Source organism: Podarcis gaigeae, assembly GCF_964106915.1.
Source record: "Podarcis gaigeae genome assembly, chromosome: 15".
In the NCBI taxonomy this organism is placed as follows: domain Eukaryota; kingdom Metazoa; phylum Chordata; class Lepidosauria; order Squamata; family Lacertidae; genus Podarcis; species Podarcis gaigeae.
In genome coordinates, this window is record NC_139692.1 from 15,380,362 (window position 1) to 15,395,267 (window position 14,906).

The following is a 14,906-nucleotide window of genomic DNA, read 5'->3' on the forward strand; positions in this document are numbered from 1 at the left end:
GTAAAACCATCAGCTTGATTTTCATGACTGGGACAGTAATTTAATTTAACAATTCCTGCTTTTACCGTTTGACAAACATTTTGAAAGCGGATATCCAAATGTTTTGTACGACCTTTAAACTGCCCATTTTGTGCTAACTTAAGACACGGTTGATTATCACCCCATACAGTGATTGGAGTGATGGCCTTTTCATACATCTCTTGTGCCAAGCATTTGTAAAATTCTAGATCTCTACATAACTCAGATAAGGCACAGAACTCAGCTTCTGTTGACGACAAAGCAATCAGGTTCTGTTTCTTGGATCTCCACCCAATCAGAGAGTTACCAAATTTTATTACACAGCCAGACACTGATTTTCTATCCTTTAAATTTCCCCAATCACTATCTGCCCAACAAGTAATCTGTGCTTGTCCTTCAGAAGATAATTCAAGGCAAAAATCTTTGGTGTATTGTAAATATCTTAACACTCTTTGAATTCCTTTCCATGCATTTACACTAGGTTTTGCAGCTTCTCTGCTGAGTAAGTTAATAGCGTAAGCAATATCTGGTCTACTCCATTGCGAAAGATGAAGTAAGCTTCCCAGTGCTGACTGAAAGATTTCAGCACGCTTGAATTCAGCACTATCCTTGAACTCATTGTCTTTTACAAAACCCATTTCCATTGGTGTTCTAACACCTGCACACTCTGTCATGCCAAACTTTTTCAACATTTGCAATATCTTGCCTTTTTGATTCAGTAGAAAACTGCCATTTTTGGTCCTATCTATCTGAACACCAAGATAGACCTTTACATCACCAAGATTCTTAACTTTGAAGTGTTTATTTAACTCTTTGGCTAGTTTTTTTACTTGTTCTTGTGTCTTTGAAGTATAAATCAGGTCATCTACATAAACAAGCAAAGATTCTTGAGCATCTCCTGAACCTCTGAAATATAAGCAATTGTCAGCCTTGCTCCTGCTAAAACCAATGCCTACCAAAACGTCATTCAAACACTCATTCCAATTATGAGCAGATTGCTTGAGTCCATAAATAGATTTATGTAGTTTCCATACCTGATTTGATTTACCAACTTTCAATCCTGGCGGTAGCTCCATATAGAGCTCTTCAGCCAAGTCTGAATGAAGATAAGCTGTAGAGACATCAAATTGATTCACTTTGAACCCTTTCTGAGCAGCAACTGCTAATAGTGCCCGTAGGGTTTCACTCCTTGAAGTGGGCGCATAGACTTCAGAATAATGTAACCCCTCTCTTTGCGTAAAACCTCGAGCTACAAGCCTTGCTTTGTACTCTGGTTTCCCCATCGCTGTTGTCTTTATCCTGTACACCCACCTACAACTTACTGCCTTGGTACCTTCTGGCAGTTTGGTGATGGAAAACACACCCAGTTCTTTCATAGAATTCAACTCTTTTTGCATGGCCTCACGCCACCTACTGGCCTCCTCCTGGGGTAATTGCTCAACCTCCTCAAAACTTTCAGGTTCGCAATTTGCCAAACCAGCCCAAACACTAATAGCTTGGTACCTTTCAGGAGGTATACCTTTGTTGGCACGCTTGGAACGCCTTAACAGTTCCTGTGATGTTCCTTCAGTTTCCCGCTCTGACCCAGAATCACTAGTCGTCACCTGTTTGTCACTAGTAGTTGAAGAACTTTCTGGTTCTGACTTTACACTCTCTTGCTGTACAGGTGAACTTTTAGAGCTAGAAGATTCTGACTTTACACGTCTCTCTTGCTGTACAGGTGAACTAGAAGAGCTAGAAGATTCTGACTTTACAGACTTGGGTGAACTAAACGATTTCTCACCCTTGTCCTCAGACTCAAATTCCTCAGCCTGTTCTGGAACTAATACCTGCCCTGGGGCCTGAGTTTCATTGTTACTGTTCACCACGTCAAATAGTATGTCAGGATTTCCATGAATTTTATTCCAACCATCCTGTTCACAAAATTCCGCACTTCTGCTGATTGTGATTTTCGTTTGATTGCCTTCTACATTCACAAATCTCCAACCTTTTGTGTTTGCTTGATAACCACAGAAAAGCATTTCTTTAGATCTAGGATCGCCTTTCCTACGTTGTGCCCTAGGCACCAGCACATAAGCACGACAACCAAAAACTCTTAGATGATCAATTTTTGGTTTTTTTCCAAATAGCATGAAGTAAGGAGTGTTGCCTACTGTGCTATTGTACACTCTGTTAAAAGTATAATTCGCATACAGTGCAGCCTCAGCCCAAAACCGCTGTGGAAGTCCAGAATCAAATAGCAAAGCAGCAATGGCTTCCTGTAATGTTCGAAATTTTCTTTCAGCAACTGCATTCTCCTGTGGTGAATAGGGATTGGTAAGTCTATGAACTATACCTTTCCTTTTTATCCACGTCTCCAGCGTGTGGTTCACATATTCCCCACCACGATCTGATTGTATTTTACGCACCCTGGTGTTAAATTTACATTCGACTTCTTCAATCCAATCCATCAGGATGGAAGCTGCTTGCGATTTTTCTTTCAGAAAGAAAACCCAACTAGCCCTTGAAAAATCATCCACCAAAATTTGCATAAATCTCGCACCTCCAAGCGATTTGACTGGCATAGGGCCACACACGTCTGTGTGCACAAGTTCAAAGGGTTTCTTGCTTACTCTGTCAGATCTAGGATAGTTACATGTCTTAACCTTAGCATGTTTACAAGCACAACAATCCAGAAAATTTGGACAGGGTTTAATGTTACACTCCTCAGCTAAATCTGGCATCTTGCTTACATACTTAAAGCATATATGAGCTAACCTTCTGTGTAGTAGATGTGCACAACCTGTATGAGGAGCCTTATTTACACACTTAGCTTGCGCTTCACCTGTTGAACATCTACCTGCTGCTAACTGCTCTTCATCCAAAACAAAAAGCCCATCCTCACAGGGAATTTTAACTAGCTCCTTCCCCTGTTTCGAAATGGTGCACACATCATTTTCAAACTCAACCTTAAAACCACTTTTTACCAGGCATGACACACTCAAAAGTCCATTCTTCATTCCTGGAAGAACAAGAACAGGAAGGTTAGTTTGCAAACAATTAACATAAATTGTGCCTTTAAGGCTCATTTCTCGTTTACTATTGTCTGCTATAGTCACAGTTTTTGCAACTGGCAATGTCTTGCAGTTCTTCAAGCTGCCACTAGATGTCGCTGGAACTAAACTGTGACTGGCTCCACTGTCAATTATCCACTTCAAGGTTTGTTGGCTCCTTTTAGGACTCTGTTGTGCTGCCATTGCAGATAGTCCCTTATCAGCACCTGCTCCCCCTCTGGGTCGTTGATTCTTGTAGCTCTCACTTCGTCTTCCCCTGTAGCTCCGGAAACTGACCTTGGACTGTTGAAATTCCTGTTGCTTTTCAGGACACTTTGCTATCAAATGAAACCTGCTGCCACATCGAAAACATGACTTGCTGGCCATAGCAGACACTTGTGAGGCTTCCTTACAGCTCTGCCTGCTAGTTCCCCCACACTGGGAATTATCTGAACATCCAACCCTTGGGGTATTTGAATTATCACTACGTTTTCGATGATGTTGATATTCTTGCTCACACAATCTACCAGTCACATAATTCATATTCAGCTGCTCCTCTGGCAAAACTTGTAAAGTTAGTACTAAGTTTTCAAACCCTGCATGCAGGCTGCTAAGCAGAGTATAAACTTTAATATTTTCAGGAAAATTCACACCTAGAGATGACAGTTGGTTGAAATACTCAGTCATCTGTGACGTGTGTTCAACCACACTATCCCCTGGCTTCAGTTTCAACTCATACAAAGCATGTATAATGTTCACCTTCTCTCCGGGCGTGGCTCTATGGTGAATTCGCCTAAGAGCTTCCCAAATTTCAAATGCAGACCTTAAATTTTCCACATGAGGTAATTGGGAATCGTCTATCGATACCATCAACATGCATCTAGCTTTAGTGTCCATTTTATCATGTTCCCTGTTCTGAGCATGTGCAGCAGCCTCTTGCTCTGCTGTGGCATCTGCTGCAACAGCCACAAACGGCTTTCGCCTCTGGACATAGTCAGCCCACACTTCTCTGGCTTCCAACCAGACTTGAGCCCTCTTAGACCACTGCACGTAATTAGCAGAGTTCAACTTTGTAAAGGGAACCTGGAAATTTTCCACTGCCATTCTTGGGGTCTGCTGCTACTCCCTCTGTGTGCCCTTGCTTCTCTTTCCCCTTGGGATTTGTTTTACTCACTTTTCAGACGCCTCCAGCCTCCTCTGAAGCCTTTTAAACTTTTTTTCCTCCGTCTCTTCACTAGCAACCTACCACCGTCCTCTGTTTTTATTAACAAAACAAAAACAGAACGGGAGGTCAAGCTAGCCTTTTGCAGCTAATGAAGCTGTAAATCTTCACTTACGCAGCTCTCTCAACTTTCTGCAGCCTCTCAGTTCCTTTAAGAGCTGGATTTACGACCAAGCCGGTCTTCTCTCATCCGAAAGCTGCTTTCACTTTCTCTGCACACAATACAGCTGTAGAAACGTGCTGGGCCCATAACCTAAGAGAGTCTGTGTACTGGTCCAGTAAATGCTTCCGCTGCGCAACCAGCAACAGTTCTCTTTGCAGAGTATTAATTAAGTCCAGTGCAGAGGTTCTTGTTGCAGTACAAGCTTCAGAGTCTCAGCAGCAAAGAAATAACGACACAGGGAAGCCTGTCTTTCCAAAGACAGGTTTATTGCAGACAGATAACAGAAACACCTCCGGAGCTTTCAGACATGTTTGCTTCATGCCCCGCAGGCAGAGAAAACAAACACTCTTTATATACTGAGCAACTTAACAACTTAACGAGCTTGACTACTTAAAGTCACATGACATTGCTAACTTGCCAGCGTCTTAGGTTTCACACCCTAACAGTCTTGAGATTCAGAAGAATCTTGGGTAGAGTTTAATATTTTTGATAATACTACTTGTATGAATGAATTTGTAAAAAATCAAATTAAAATTATTTCAAAAAATAGTAATTAAGGGAGCCAACTTAATTCACACTTTCTGAAACAATACACAAAAGGAAACACAGCCATACTTTTCTCAGTTTTGTACAAAAATTCATATATATGGTAAAGTGTGAATAAAAATGTATATGTGACTGAAAACAGCATACAAAATTGCATTAAAGCGAAATTGCATTACGGAAATGTTTAGACTGGGCAAGATTGCATAGCAAATTTTGTCTAGCTGGAGAAATCACACTAAAATCATGATGAATTTTCATGAGGACTTTTTAAGAAAGGAAAAGGCAAAATACAGAAAACTAAACTTAGGACTAGAAACATGAGAAACTGAGAGAAACCAAACTTGACAAATTCAACCGTCTTGAATTCAGATGTATGCTGTCTCTGATGTTGGAGGTAGAACACAACCATCAAAATTTGTATCCCTCTGATATTCCCTGTAGTCCTGGAATCTGTAACCTTCTAAAGATTGTTTCAGAGTCATCCTGACTCTGCTGATACCAAGGGTATCTATAAATAAGTCTGAAATTAAATAATTGTAACAAAAGGGGGGAAAACTGCTATGGAAAATCACAAATAATTTTTGTTGCTCTCCATCACCATCTGGTGTTGCATGTTAAGAATGAATTCAAAATGCTGTTTTATGACTAAGATGGCTGAGTCCCAAGTCAATTAATCATGGATGCCTGGTAGATGTACTCATGAGATCCAAGTGTTTGCCAACATATTTATCACATTCATGCTTTACACTTGAAATGCCTTAGGACTATAGCTGAAAGTGTAATGCGTGGACCCAAGATTTGGCACTGTTGAGAAGGTGTTGGGGTCCAATCTTGCCCAAACCCCAAAGCTGAGGGAATCCTCAAGCACAGGGAAAGCAAGACAGACACACACACCCAGAAGACCATAGAATTCCCCATGCTTCCAATGAACCGACTGTTCTTGCAGAACTTCCCAGCCTTGATGTATTAATCATAGTACTGGAGGCCTCCACACCAATTGCATGGCTCCCAGCCAGAACTTGCCCCTGAGTCTGGGCAGCACATCTGAAGTCTTGGGCATTTGCTAAGCTTTGTTCTCCTCCCCTGAATGCTGCTTTGGATCTTGACTATTATCTCATTTGACTAGACCATTTCTTTTGGCCCACATGGACTGACAGCCAGTTCCCCCACAGATTCCAGAATCTGCCCCAGAGCCCATCTGGCTTCATAACAAGCAAAAGGGAAGCTTGTGCTTATGGATATAAAGCCAATGCTGGACTGCACTCCCTGATGACCACCCATAGTGCTGAGCATTGATTGGCACCTGGCAGGCCTAACTGAGTACTAATGTCCTGTCTATCTAATGTAGAGCATTGGGAATAGCCAGCCATTTTACTTTGTTAGTTCCGCTTTCCACTATGTAATGCTTTGTTTATGGGATAATATAAGTTCAATTAAATCAGCCCAAATGGAGTACAAAATGTACAAAATTGGATTTTGGGAAGTGTGCCAAAGGTGGGAATAAATGGAGATGATGCACAGACTGAAACAAGGTCAGAGATAAGACATAAGTTAAAGTCAGAGGAAACACCTGTTAATTTGTTTAATTTTTTTTCATATTTATACATCTTGGGGGATCTGGTCTTGCCAGCCTCTTCCTCTTGGTCTAGGAGGGTGGGCTCTGACTGACCAGCTATGAAAGCCAAGGTAGCTGAACAGACTTTTGGGTTGGGGTATTGTTTAGCTCCCAATGAAAAAAGTTAGAATCGTAGAATTGTAGAGTTGGATAGGGCTGCAAGGATCATCTAGTCCAACCCCCTGCAATGCAGGAATCTTTTGCCCAACATGGGGCTCAAACTCACAACCCTGAGATTAAGAGTCTCATGCTTTATTTAGAGATGCCTCAAAATACTCTGATGCTATCTCATTTACGATATGATACGATGCGATATCTTTATTGTCATTGTCTCTTGCGGAACAATGAAATTGAAAAACTACATAAAACTACATAAAACTACATAAAAACTACATAAAACATTCAAAAACCCCTAAAAACTCTAAAACCCCATTTTAAAATACACTATACTACAGAGACCCCTTATGCTGCGTTTAGAACCAGAATTGCATTAATGTAGAAACTGTTTTTCAGGTGGCTAGTCCTGGCCTTTATTACCCTATACCTTCTTCCAGAAGGCAGAAGCTGAAGAGATCATTTCCGGGGTGCGTACTATCATGTGCTATCTCTGCCGCTTTCTTATGGCACCTGGCAGCATAGATTTGATCTAAGGTGGGAAGAGTGCACCCAATAATTCTCTCTGCAGTCTTTACAACCCTGGATAGCATTGTTTTTTCCCTGGCCGTGCAGCTCCCAAACCACACGCACAGACCATAAGTTAGTACACTCTCCACAGTGCAATGGTAGAATGCCATCAACAGGTCCTTTGAGAGATTGTTTTCCGGAGGATTCTCAGAAAATGATTCCTGTCTGGTTGGCATTACTACATGATTCCTGTCTGGTTGGCATTACCCATCCAGAAAGGAGGATGTCCTGTCCTTCCCTGGCTGAGTTCAGAGGTCAGAGGGCTATCTCTTAGCATGGCTGCATAGCAACAAATGTGGCAGAGTCATGTTCAGGTGAGACAATGTCACACTGAGGTGAGGCAAAGTCAGAACTCTGAGAAGAGCACTGGTTGCTTTTTTCAGCAAGCTGAAAAATGAACTGTGGCCATTGCTGCTTTGCCATGGGGGCAACGAGGCCCCCCTGGAAGTGAGGCTTCTGAATCTGAAGATAAAGCCATGTCTTTTGGTCTGGAAAGATCTGGTAGCAGAGATGGAGACTCCTCATCCATGTTGTCCTCTGAGCAAGTTATGACCTCACATTGAAACCGGCATCTATTCAGTGCAACCCTAATTCTGTTATTCAGTTAAATCTGTTTTTAAAAATGTTGTTTTCTAATCCCTGGGGACATCAACCAGAACTTTAAAAAGTGAAGTCTCCCATCCTGATTGAGGTTTTTGACATATAACATCCACCCTACAAAGGGAGAACTCAGGAGCTCTTGGCCCGAAACATCACGATGGAAAATAACAACACTAGTTCTCAAGCTGTGAGATGTGTCTTCTTTTTTTTCCAGACGCAGGTGGTAGTTGCTAAGAAAGGCATGAATAGGGGTTGAAAATACAGGTTGGGAAGAATATAGGTCTTGAAGAAGGAAGAGGGGAAAGAGAGGGAAAATAACAGTCTGAGAAAATGAGATAATGTTCCTGAGAGCATATGAAAGTCACTTCTCAGAGTATATTTGGTACTGAATTCAGCCTATTGCAGTATCAAGCTACCTGCCTAGTGATCTTTCCTCCACTAAATCAGGTTGCATTCATATGGAAAATTGTCAGAGAAGCTTCGAATGACCAGAAAGGTGGGGATAATAAGAAGCTCAATGGGCCTCTCTCATCCTCTCTGGACCTTGTTTACTCAACTGGGCAGGAAGAGGGTGATCTGAAAGTAGGGGATATTGACATCAGTATCTTGTTATGATCAGATCACTTCCTGTTGAGTTTTAGGCTTTCAGCACCCTTTTCTCTCTGTAGAGGTGGGAGATCTATTAATATGGTCTGCCCTTGGAGGCTGATGAATCCAATGAATTTCTAGGTGTCTCTGGGGGATTTTCTGGTTGATATGAATGGTGCTTCTGTTGAAGCCCTGGCAGACCTCTGGAACATTCAAATAGCTTGACCCATTGACACAATTGCCTCTGAGAGCAGTCTCCCACTTTGTGGATCCTGTTTGGCTCCCTGGTATACTCCAGAGCTTAGGTGAGGAAAGAAGCTGGGAGATGGCTTGAACATGAGTGGAGCAAAAATCCAGTTGAATGCAATCAAACACTGGTGAGGGCACATCATCAAGCCTACCCAGTAACAGTGAAGGTAGCAAAGAAGGCATACTTTGCTGCTTCCATTGCATCCTCATTCTGCTGCCCAGTGGAGCTTTTCTGAGTAGTGTGGGCCTTTTATACTCTGGTCCTAAGGAGGTGACTGATTTGCAAAGCATTTTGAGGATAAATTGCTTGCATCCACCAGGACCTTGACTCCACTGTTGTAGCAGTTGAATCTCAAGAGGTGTCCAGAGCACTGTCTAGTCCTGTTTTATTGGATGAGTTTCAGTTAGTAAGTCTTGAGAATATGGACAAGGTGCATAGATCAGTCAGGGCAACCACTTACATTCTGGACCTTTGCCCCCCGATATAAATTAGCAAGGAGGGGACAGCTGGCTGGGCCAAAGAGGTGATTAATGCCTGCTTGCGAGAGGGGGTGGTCTCTGCCTGCTTGAATGTGGCAATGGTAAAACCACTCAAGAAACCCTCCCTGGATTCAGAACATCTAAGTAACTATCGGTCAGTTGCCAGTCTCGCCTACTTGGGCAAGGTTATTGAGCAGGAGGTCGTGGACCAGATCCAGGTACTTATGGAGGAAACTGATTTTTGATTCATTTCAATTAGGATTTAGGTCTGGTTTTGGCCACTGCTTTGGTCACCTTGTATGATGACCTCTGTTGGGAGAAAAGGGAAATGTGCCCCTATTAATTCTTCTCAACCTCTCTTTTGTCCTACACCTCTTTCCCACCATGCAGCCATACTGTCCTCTTGAAAGACTCTTTGCTGGATGATGTCTTCTTGAAAGTAAGAAGAGAGGGGCATTTGAGCTGGAAAAGGACAAGGCTAATGGAAAAGGGCATTCTATTAATAACTCAGGGGGATGAGAACTCATTTAACGTAAAGGTGAGCTACCGTAAATTGCCGATTTGCACTGGGAAATGTCTCGTAATATAATGAAACTCACTTAAATGGCATTCCCCCTAATGGGAGATGGTCTGTGGCTCTGAGCTTGGAGCATCTCAGGCGGAAAAGAGTTGAAAAGTTTCTAAAAGGAGGAAAACATTCCAAAAAATTCAAATGAGTCCAGGCCTTCATGTAGCATATCGTAAGAAATGCAAGACTTCCTCAAACCACTGAATGAAATAAAATGGTCACTCCCTAGTTTAGAGATGCAGGATCCAGGAAGACTAGGAAATAAAAATGGGAACAGAAAATGAAAACGAGACCAAGGGGATCCCCTCACTATGTGGGCAACTAGAATGTAAGATGAGCCTTCCTGGAGAAGACCAAAATCTTAGTTAATCAAGATGCTTCAAAGAAGGTAACACACAGTCCATGAAGGTTGTAGACTTTCTCTACCATTGATTTTTACTAATTAGGTTTTCATTCAGCATGGACAAATTTAGGCATCTCTCTATTTTTCATGTTTTTTCACTCTGAAGTAGACCTCATCACATTCCCACATGTTTGAATTTTTAAAAAACAGTCCTCATGAAAATTCTGCCTCTAGCCCCAACCCTATTGGTTTGTTGCCTCTGGAAGGTTGCCCAGAAGAGAATGCAGCTCTCGGATTGAAAATATTCCCCACTCTTGATCTACTTCTCTCTTAAAGCTGTGGTCTTCACTACACCTTGTGGCAGTGCCTTTCAAACAGGAATGACCTATTGGTGTGAAGAAGAATTTCCTTTGTCCTGTCTTAACAGATGACTGCAGTGCGTGCTCAGGCATGTGCAAAGGCACCCAAAACAACAAACAAAGTGAGTCTCATTTGCTGTTAACCAAACTTTCCCCAACCCCTTTACTTTCCAATCCAGGCAAATGGAGGCTCCAACCCCAGGAAGCCCCATTGCACTAAAGGCCAACCAGGGGCAATTTGCTTTACCATGTGTTCAACTCCTTTCCTTTCCCCATTAATGCCTATTTAAGGGTAATTTCCCACCTCTGATTTCTTTGAAGTTGTTTTATTCCCTCTGCTTTGACATTCAAGGTTAATTCAGTGCTATTTTCTCTACTCTGGGTCTCTGGAAAGGCTATTGGAAGTGGCAATTAACTGCACCCTGTTGCAGATAAAGCAAGGTCTCCTTTTGTGGGATGGGGAGGGGAGAATATTGCCTTACAAAGGGAGAATGCAAGTTGTTAGAGTTAAATAAAACTGAAGTAAGAGCCAGTTACTGCCATTACATATATAGTCACCAGGCCTCAGAAATAGCTGTGGGTGCATGTTTAGGGGGAGTTTATTTTTTTTTACCATCTCTCTCTCTCTCTCTCTCTCTCTCTCTCTCTCTGTGTGTGTGTGTGTGTGTGTGACTTTTTGCATTGTAGCTGAAAGTCAGACATTTGGAGTGATACTGTGGGATTTCATCTCAACTTCTATACAGTGGTACACCAGGTTAAGTACTTAATTCGTTCCGGAGGTCCATTCTTAACCTGAAACTTGACCTGAAGCACTACTTTAGCTAATGAGGCCTCCTGCTGCCGCCGCGCCACCAAAGCACGATTTCTGTTCTCATCCTGAAGCAAAGTTCTTAATCTGAGGTACTATTTCTGGGTTAGCAGAGTCTGTAACCTGAAGCGTATGTAACCTGGAGCGTCTGTAACCCGAGGTACCACTGTCTGTCCAGCTGTCCAGCTTTTCAAGCTGATAAGAACACAAGAGCATAAAAAGAGCCTGATGGATCAGGTCAATGGTCATTGCAGTTCATTATTCTATTCTCATGGTGGCCAACCAGAAGCCTGTGGGAAGCCTGCAAACAGGATCTGAGCCTCACTCCACTGGTTAACATCAGCTAGTATTCAGAAGCATCACTGCCTCCAGCTGTAGAGGAAGAGCTAGTAGCTATCAATAACCTTCTCCTCCATGAATTTGTCCAATTCTTTTTATAAGTTACCCAGGTTGATGGCCATTACTGTCTGCCATGGGAGTGATTTGCATCATTTCACTATGTTCTGTGAGAAGAAGTACTTTCTTTTATCTTTCAGCTTCATTGGATATCCATGAGTTCTAGTGTTATGAGATGGGGAGAAAAAACTTTTCCCTATCCACTTTCTTCATGCCATGCTAAATATTATACACTTGAATGTTACGTGTGAATAACATTTTATGAGTGCACAGCTCAAGGAAGGCTCATTTCACCAACTTTGCTAAAAGCGCACTATGCCAGATGGTTGTTACAGGAACAACTGTTTATAAATTGGTGTCTGAGGTTTGATTTTTCCCTCTTACCTCCCTGCACCTTTTTCCTTGCATGTAGTTTTTTTTAAGATTGTAAGCCTGCGGGTAGGGACTGTTTTGTTTTTATTGTGTGTAAGCCACTCTGAGAGCCTTTGGGGCTGAAGAGTGGGGTTGTTGTTGTTTAGTCGTTTAGTCGTGTCCGACTCTTCATGACCCCATGGACCAGAGCATGCCAGGCACTTCTGTCTTCCATTGGTCAAACTCATGCTGGTAGCTTCGAGAACACTATCCAACCATCTCATCCTCTGTCTCCCCCTTCTCCTTGTGCCCTCCATCTTTCCCAACATCAGGGTCTTTTCCAGGGAGTCTTCTCTTCTCATGAGGTGGCCAAAGTATTGGAGCCTCAGCTTCAGGTTCTGTCCTTCCAGTGAGTACTCAGGGCTGATTTCCTTCAGAATGGAGAGGTTTGATTTTCTTGCAGTCCATGGGACTCTCAAGAGTCTCCTCCAGCACCATAATTCAAAAGCATCAATTCTTCGGCTATCAGCCGAAGAGTGGGGTACAAAGGCCAGCTCCAGGATCAAGTCCCGCCACAGGCTGATCCGTGAGAGCCTGCAGGTGGTGAGGAGCAGGGACCCCCGGATCCATCGCATGCCCTTCCTGGATGCTGGCCATAAGCTGAACAGCAAGAAGGAAGGGGGAGGTGGCTCCGACTACCACGCCCTAGGGGCCATGGAGGTGATCTGTGGGAGCATGGCCAAGACCTTGCAAACTGCGTTGCGCCCGCCTGACTGGCTAAAGGGTAACTACATGGCCGTCTGCTATGAGGACCTGGTAGTGGACCCCATCAAGACTTTGCGGCAGGTGTACGGGTTTGTCAACCTGGCGGTGAGCCCGGAGATGGAGAAGTTTGCTCTCAACATGACCACTGGGCCTGGATACTCTTCCAAGCCCTTTGTGGTTTCTGCCAGGAATGCTAGCCAGGCAGTGAATGCCTGAAGGACAGCACTAAGCTTTCTGCAGATCAAGCAAGTTGAGGAGTATTGCCACCAGCCCATGGCCATTCTAGGCTATGAGAGAGTCAATGGCCCAGAAGAAGTCAAGGACCTCAGCAAAACCTTGCTCAGGAAGCCAAGGTTGTGAATGGGCTGCATGCCTTCTGCAGAAAGGGGTTGGATTGGAGAGTGGGTTACAACTTTGCTGAGAATTATGTTTACCTGAGAGACAGAGAGCAAGCAAAACGTGGCTCTTTCATGAGGACATATCATTGAAGAAGACCACTACAATGCTCCAGAGACTATTGAGGATAACATACATCCATGTTTCTCCATTGCTGGGCTGTCAATAATTTAAAACACACACACACACCAGTGAGTATTTGTGGGGCCTCTTTTCTCTCCCAAAGTGTGCAAGGCACGTGATTCAGTATGTACTAGAACCTTTACACACATACTTCTTGTTGTGATGGTGATCATGAAGGACTTGCACAATTGCTGAAGCACTGGGGGTTTTTTTTGGGGGGGGGAGGGTTGGGGTGGCAAGGAGGAAGGGAAGGGGGGGGAATACTCTGTAAAACAGAATTCAGAGGACTGGACTTTTGTATAAATGTTTAAATGTGATATTAATAAAGAAATCAATAAAATATGCTGATTTTACAATGAAAAAAACAAACAAAAACAAAAAAACCAAAACAAAACAAAACACACTTCTCTTATGTCACCTCTTACTTGCCTTTTCTCTAAACTAAAAAAGCCCCCAATAGTGCAAACTTTCCAATTCCTTTGATCATTTTGGTTGCCCTTTTCTGAACCTTTCCCCAGCTCTACAGTACAATTTTTGAGGTGAGGCAACCATAACTGTGCACAGAATTCCAAACGTGGTCACACCACAGATTTGTATAACAGTATTATCATATTGGCAGTTTTATTTGCAGTTCCTCTCCCAATGAACCCTAACATGGAATTCACCTTTTTCACAGTTGCTGCACACTGGGTTGAAGTCCTTATTGAAATTTGTCCTCTTCTACCTCTTGTTTGTTACATTTCGTTTAGTATGCTTCAGGTGGGGAGTCATGTCTGGTCCTGGGTGATTCTAGGGAAACAGAATATTGTCTAAATCAGAGATGGGGAATCCTTTCTTCCCAAGGACAGCATGCCTTGCCTAGCTCTGAACATGTACCAGACATGTAGTCATCAGAAGATGACCTAGACACCCCATAGATTGAGGACTTTGAGGAGCAGCCATGGCTACCTGGATCCAATGCTGAGGGTACCCCTGAAACTGTCAGAGGAGGGGGTGGAGCCACCGCTACCTCAGTACTTGAGAGAGCCAGCACCAAAAGTTTTGGGTCCAAAGTGAAGAGCCTCAACAACATGGTATACACCTATGGATCGAGAGTCTGCAGTCTTCTTATGAGTAAGGGGTCTGCTTGTGAGTAAGCAATCTCTGAAACTCATTCATTTCCAGTAGCTATGGTTAGCAAGGAGTTTTGGAAGCCAGAGTGTAGAAGGTCTACTGGGGCATGACACAGCTTTGTCTTAGGGGCCATTTCCCAGTGGTGCATAGGGTCAGAGGCAAAAATGGCTGGAGCAACCAATGTAACATATTAGTGTAGCAGGTGGTGTTCTAGCCATGCAATACCCAGAGGTTTCTTCACTGTTCAATGACACATACTAGCCAGGCAAAAGAACTCAAGGAGGGCAAGAAGCCTGCCTTTTACCTAGCCTAATATGTAGATTTTAGGCGCTAGGCTAAGTCTTCTTTAAAAACATACACATGCATAATGCTGTTATCAATGCTTATTTGCAGTTTTAAATCTGCTTTATTATCATTTGATTCCTTGTTAACAGCTTTGAAACACTAGATTGAAAGGCAGGATTCAATTTTTAAATAATTAAATATG

At 43.0% G+C, this 14,906-nt stretch overlaps 1 pseudogene across 1 annotated transcript; it reads left to right on the forward strand.

Moving 5' to 3' along the window:
* The first annotated feature begins 9,295 nt into the window (after positions 1-9,295).
* Positions 9,296-13,554, forward strand: LOC310833000 (carbohydrate sulfotransferase 2 pseudogene; annotated as a pseudogene). Its single transcript has 3 exons — positions 9,296-9,415; positions 10,536-10,589; positions 12,503-13,554. The product of its transcript is annotated as a carbohydrate sulfotransferase 2 pseudogene (transcript).
* Positions 13,555-14,906: the final 1,352 nt, after the last annotated feature.